The sequence below is a fragment of the Ceratosolen solmsi genome, unplaced genomic scaffold, assembly GCF_000503995.2.
Source record: "Ceratosolen solmsi marchali unplaced genomic scaffold, CerSol_1.0 scaffold47, whole genome shotgun sequence".
NCBI classification, from domain to species: domain Eukaryota; kingdom Metazoa; phylum Arthropoda; class Insecta; order Hymenoptera; family Agaonidae; genus Ceratosolen; species Ceratosolen solmsi.
This window is the reverse complement of record NW_011948419.1, coordinates 4,509,823-4,516,550: the sequence shown is the minus strand read 5'-3', so window position 1 is coordinate 4,516,550 and position 6,728 is coordinate 4,509,823.

Genomic DNA, 6,728 nt, shown 5'->3' with positions numbered 1-6,728 from the left:
GAATAAACAAGGCTAGGTTAAACGATTCCATTGGTAAAAGAATTCTGTTTTATATTCCGAGACCAATTATTGATGTTCAGAAAAATGAAGTTTTCCTATAAAATGAATATTGTAACGATGATAGAAGATGACTGGATATTTTATTACATGTCGTTCAAGAATATTGAAAGAATATATGTCACACTGACTGTAAATATAAAAAAATTATGTCAAATGTTGTATATTGATATAGGAGAATAATTATATTTCTATATGTGTATTTGAATGTTTAAGAAAAGAAAAGTGAAAGAATATAAGATATCGTAAATATATTCACGGATCTTATACTTGAAAAATAGTGAGAATCTTCTTTTTATGGAGGAGCTAAAAATGACGTTATATATGTAAATGTTAAATGAATAACACAATATGTTTCAGGAAGCTTATACAAGAATAAAGTATATGGATAATATAAATTCACTGTAGGACGAGGAAAACCTATTGATAATATATTTTTCCGCATGTAATACATTGAAGGAAATAATACTCAAATTGGCCATAGTATTAAATAATTTACAACGTGAAAATTTATTGAAATGATTAAAAGCCTATTTTATGTTGTAAAATAAAAGAAACATTGAAATTAATTCATTCAGTAGAGAATCTATGATAGAAATTTAGTAAAAATTTGGTTTAAAAAATTAAGGCGTTTAAAAGTAAGAACACAATGCATTATGATATTGCAGAATCAATCGTCGGAACTCGCACAGTATTGTTCCTAAAAATTACATGCTTTTTCAAAATTTGTTAATAAAAGTAAAACAAAATGCTCCTACCAATTTATTTTGTATTTACATCAAAATTCTTGATTATACAAGGAATTAAATGATTTTAAGTGAACTTGATTTTTAAATTATAAATCAAGTTTAAAAGACTTTAAATTACCAAATTTTTAAGTTAAACAAAATTCTGTAAATTATATTTACGTATTTATAAAAAATGTGTATGTTTCATTATTATGCATCAAATGCTACGCTAATCCATTTTTAATTAATATTAACATTTTTTACCCTTTAGAACAAAAATTTTTTAACGTTCAATACTAGCGTAGTAGAGGGGTATATATGGTATGATTCTTTTTTTTTTTAATTTTTTTTTCAATGTGAATATCTATTGAATTTATAAGATTATTTTTATTACAATACTTAGCATTAATTACTACCACATACTTTTATATTTGAAATCAGTAATTGTATGCGTTTTTGGATGCGATTATAGATGCATATCTAATGAAAATATAATTGAAGTAATAAGCATAGTACCTAACATTACGAAATACATATAAGAATCCTTGGTTGCACGTATTAATTTATTTTCAATGCAGTTGCCTGCAAAATATGTTGCGACTCAACATGATTTTTAATGATGATTTTACTGTTACTCAAATAAATTAATTAATTTAAAAAACAAATTTACCTTTATTTTAGTTTTGTATATTTTCCTATACCGTCGATATAAATTTATTTAAGCAAAAAATGTATTAATTATAATTATTATGAACTTCTAAAGAAATTAACAATCGATTGAATTCCGATAAATCAAAATGTGATGAGAAATTTATATTTTCTTTAACGATGATATTGATTTTTATGAAATGAAATTTTCTACACAAGTGGGAAGAACAATTTAGATAATAATTGAAGTAATCAATTTTGACAAATATCATGAATATTATACTCTAATCTATAAGGTAGGTGTAAAATAATAATTAAGAATGTAAAAATACTTTAAATGCATAAGTAATATAGAGAGTAATATTTTTATTTATGTTGAAAATATATTTATATTCAATTAAAATATTAAATACAAAACAGCAAAATAAATTGATTCATATTAGAGTAATTAGTCTTGTATAATGAACTATTATAAACTATGGCAATAGTACTATCAGAGTTAGATTTGACAATAAGTTCTGGTTTTATTATATATTTTCAACAATGAATCATTTAACTATTTTAATAAATTATAATAATTTTTAATATGAAAATACTTTAATTTTAGGTAATTAGCAATTCTTAATCTAATAGAACAAATATACATGATTTTGTGATGAATCTTATTAATAATTTAAATTGATTCTATGCATAAGTATTACGAATACAATTGTTAATTTTTTTTATCATATATTGTGATTAAATAAAATAAATTTTACTTTAATACGATTTTTTAAAAATTACTCGATTAATTTAAACGTAGAATTTTTAAATATTTTCTAATGTAGTAGACCATTATTTGGAAATTATTACAAATTTATAAGTTTTCTTTGATATTTGTTAGATATTAGAAAAAAAAATTTTTTTTAGAAGCCAAAAAATTCCAAATATAATGTTAAGAAAAATAGATAAAGTATCGTATTTTAGTAACACAACTAATCGTTAAAAACTAGTACAATTTAGGGAGTATTATTAGGACTATGGATACAAAAGTAAAATAATATAATTTATTTATGAAGTAATGAACGTATGTAATATCTGATGTTTTAACGATTCTTTTACTTCCAAATGCTAAGAAAATTCAACTTAAAAAAAAGAAATAAACATTTATTATTAACTTGATTATGATACTCGGAAAACTTTTCTTGTAATTAAATTTATATTTATTCAATTCATTTTTATTATACCTAGGAACAAACATAAAGCTTTCTCAAGAATATTTATTCAAATATATATTTTTGAAAATAATGCAGGGCAATAGTTACACCATTTTCTTCTATTAAATATTTCCCTGAAAGTATAATTTTAAAAATTTAATTTTAAAACATATGATTAATTCATTTAATGATTGCCTAACTCACCAATATTCGTTTGTAAAAACCAAAGGTAAAAAAGTTAAAAATTGAATGTGCTGATTACTGTCACTTAATATCAACTAGTATTATTATCAACTTAAATAAAGGCGCGTATTAATGCTCCGCTTGTTATATCAAACACATTGCTAGTCTAACAAAATTAATTAAACCGACTGACAGGCTAAGTCGATGCACATTGACGCGCAAAGTCGCGCGCGCGCTTGTAAATGAAACAAAAACAAGCGCACGTGTTTTTTTTTTGGCTAATGTTTAAATATCCCGCCAGATTGCGCGCGCATTAATTGGCCACTTATCGGTGTGCGCGCGAAATTATGGTGGGGAATGCGGACGTAAATGAGCCAAATCTCGTTCTACAGTAGGTGGCGTCTCACCGAGACGTCGGCGCGCGTATCTCGCGCTTTGCGCGGCAATTATTCATCCTTTTGGTGTACCTATCGTTGAGCGAAATAATCGGCACGTCTGACCACCAGAGTTCCACTTCGCTTCCATGTGAACCAGTTCCGTTCCCTGGAATCCCTCTTTTCTCTCTCGAAGAACTCACCGTGTGTTGCGGATTCGGGTGAACAGTCCATCTCTCTCTTCCATTCTCTTTTATCTCTCTCGCTCTGTTGCTGAGTTCGTGCTTGGTCATCGACCAACGAAAGCGCCAAGTGTGGCAAAAATTTTGTACGTACAAAGAGACGAGAGAGAGAATGAGAGCGTGAGAGAGAGAGAGAGAGAGAGAGAGAGAGAGAGAGAGAGAAAGAGAGAGAGCGAGTGCGAGAGCGAGAGAAACAGCAGACAGGCAGACAGATAGCAAGCAAACAGAAGGGTATATATATATATATATATATACATATACATGCATATAGCCATACGCACGTATGTCAAACAACTCTGCGTAACTTATAATACAGAGAGAGAGAGAGAGAGAGGGATAAAAGAGTGTCGAGTCGACCGTACTACTACGACGTTTATCCTGCCGTGGAGGAGGACGAGGACGAGCGGATTCGCCCAGGTGCCGACTACCCGCACTAGAGAAAAGGAGAAAGATAGTAAGATTTTGGCGAGATAAGGCTCCTCGCTTAACAATATTCACTCCTCTTTTCAAGCGGATGATTCCTTTTTTTTCCTTTGTGGATTTTCTCTGAAAATGTACATTAGTGACGCGCGCGTGCGCATGTGTGCATACGCATATGTATGCAAATCATGACGGACACATGCGCACGTACGCATTCACTCACGCACATCTAGAAGCAATTTGTCGAGATATAGTAACCATTCGTGTATGATGACCGTGTATGCGTGCACGCGCCTTCAATTCAGGAGAAAATCGAGAGGATGAGGCTCCCGCGTACACTACGTGTCGGTGTTTCATGGTTTAGGCCTACGCTCTTTCTCAACCAAATATCAAAACATTGTATACTACTTACTAGAAATTCGTTCGCATAAAAAAATCTCCAAAGTCATTTTAAATTTTAAAACAATTGTAGTCGGAACGTTTATAATGCGACTGTATAATGTTGCTTCTTTTACGTCAGGATTTGATGCCGACTCTGTCAATGGTCTGGTTTTTATCTCAATGATAAACTTTTGTTTAGTTTTATTATTTACAAACATTCTTTTTATACAATACAAGATTAAGAATAACTCTCGCTTTTTACACTCTTGTATATATTCGTACATTATCGTAAGCCATTTACGTGCTCGTTATTTCACGTTGAAAGACTACTTAAAGCAAAATGTAAAAAAGCACAATCCCTTATTAACCAATGAACATCTATGCCGAGTAAAGTTAAATCGCTATTGAGCGCAATCTTTTTTCATCCTATGAGAGGGCCTCAATTAAAGGGCTGGTTAAGTTTACTTTCCTATATAAATTACGAAAAGTGGAACGCACGAAACTAAAATTTTAGTTCTTCAATAACGGTACATCATACACGCGCGCTCGCGCGCGCTCCCAAAATTTATTATACATGCAATTTAGAAGCATTGACGATTCGGAAAATAATTGTTAAAATATATTTTTCCAATAAAAGTAAACAAAAACTTGTATTTTTCCATTATGTCCATTTTCTTATTTCAATCCGGTTAGGCTCAACATCTTTAATAACTGAAGAATGCAAAACAGTTATCTCAAGATGTTTTAACTTACCAGATAAATGCACAATAAACCCAAGCTTTACAATTAATATTTTAATTTTTTATAAATTTAAATTGAGAATGTTTGCGCTGTAAGAGTTAAGAAACTTTTATTTGAAATTTTTATTGATTTAAAAATCTTTATTTTATTACTATTAAAATTTATTTAAAAGCTTGGATTAATAAGCTTTCCACGATGATATTCGTTACAAAATTATACGAAGTTCAAGTCGCTATATATCGGTCGTATAAAAATAATGTATTTTTAGATTTATCGTTTCAATTAAATAAGCATTAAATAATTTGCATTGATGTAGGAATAAAGTTCAAATGCTTCGAAAAAAAGGGTGATCAAAATTCTGGCTCAAAATTCTAATAAGATTTACGTAAATTATTTATATTTATCTGTACTGTCATCATTGAACTTAGTTTATATACTTAAATTTAATATATTTTTTGTTTTGTTTTGTTTAAATAATAATATAATTGTGAATTTGATAATATGTCGTTTGTAAAAATGGCCTTTGAATTTTGTTAACAAAACGTAGGTACGTTAACATTTTGTGAGGGAAAAATAGAAAAGTGATTAATAAGCGAATTGTAAAGTAATTTGACGGGTATTTTAAAGTATGTAAAAAGACGTGCATTGGTGCTCGTAAAATCGAGGACAGACTTTGTTTGCACTTTTAAAAAAGAAAAGAAATTCCGAAAAATGTCGACGTCTTTAATTGCGAGGCCGGAAGTTCTTGTGAGTTTCGTCAATAGGAATCGTGCTTGATAGGCGGATAAACAAGACATGCAGAGCGAAGCTGGTTTAATGGCAAGCGAATCTCCAAAATTGAAGCCATTGAAGCGAGTCGTCGAGCAGTCGGTTAGTCCATGGATGAACTACGATAAAATGTTGTATTCGCGAAATATATTAAGGAAGTTGGGCGGTATTAAAGGAGCGACGTGAAAGGACTGCTTGGCGGAGGGCGATACCGAGTTCGGGAGAGCAGTGGTGTGTGGTATAACGGTGCTCGTGTCGTCGTTGTATGAGCCTCGGGGTGGCATTGGTCGCTCCCGAGGATTGGCCACCACGGTCCTTCGACTCCGCCAACAACAAGTGCCCATTGCAATTACAAAGGCGGTGTAATCGAACGTCGGCTCGCGCGTAGGGCGCCATTGTAGTTGCAGACTCGGCGCGACGCACGAGTGACGGGAAGAGAACGACGAACGGGGAGAGTGTAAACGGGAGGAAGCGCAAGCGGGCAAAATAGAGCCCAAAGAGTCAGAGAGTGTGTGTGTGTGTGTGTCGAGAGAGAGAGAAGGAAGGAGGGTCACAACTCGCCGCCGCAAAGTGGCGTGCGCGTAGAGCGCGCGTTATACATGTTGGAGGGGCCGCACACGCGTCGGCGCTCCTCGGCGCGCGAAAAGAGTGAACCCGTCGCCGCGTCCTCGTCGTCCCGCCCGTAGCCAGTGACGACGAGCCGTCCCTCGCTGTTCAGCCGGTGCCGTCGGCAAAGCAAGCCGCTTGGATGTTGGCGCGCGGCCCAGCAAGCAGGAGCGAGGAGGTGTTTCGTGGAGGTGGCGGAGGCGTAGGTCTCAACGTCGTCGTTGGGCGGCTAAGGGGATCGCAGCCATGTCGGCGGGCGGCGCGCCCGGGCTGCGCTTAGTGAACGGCCTCGCCGCGCCGGAGACGAGGAGACGCGCTCATCATCACCAGCAAGCCGCCGCCACCGTCACCGCCACCGCCACCGCCACCGCCATCACCACCGCC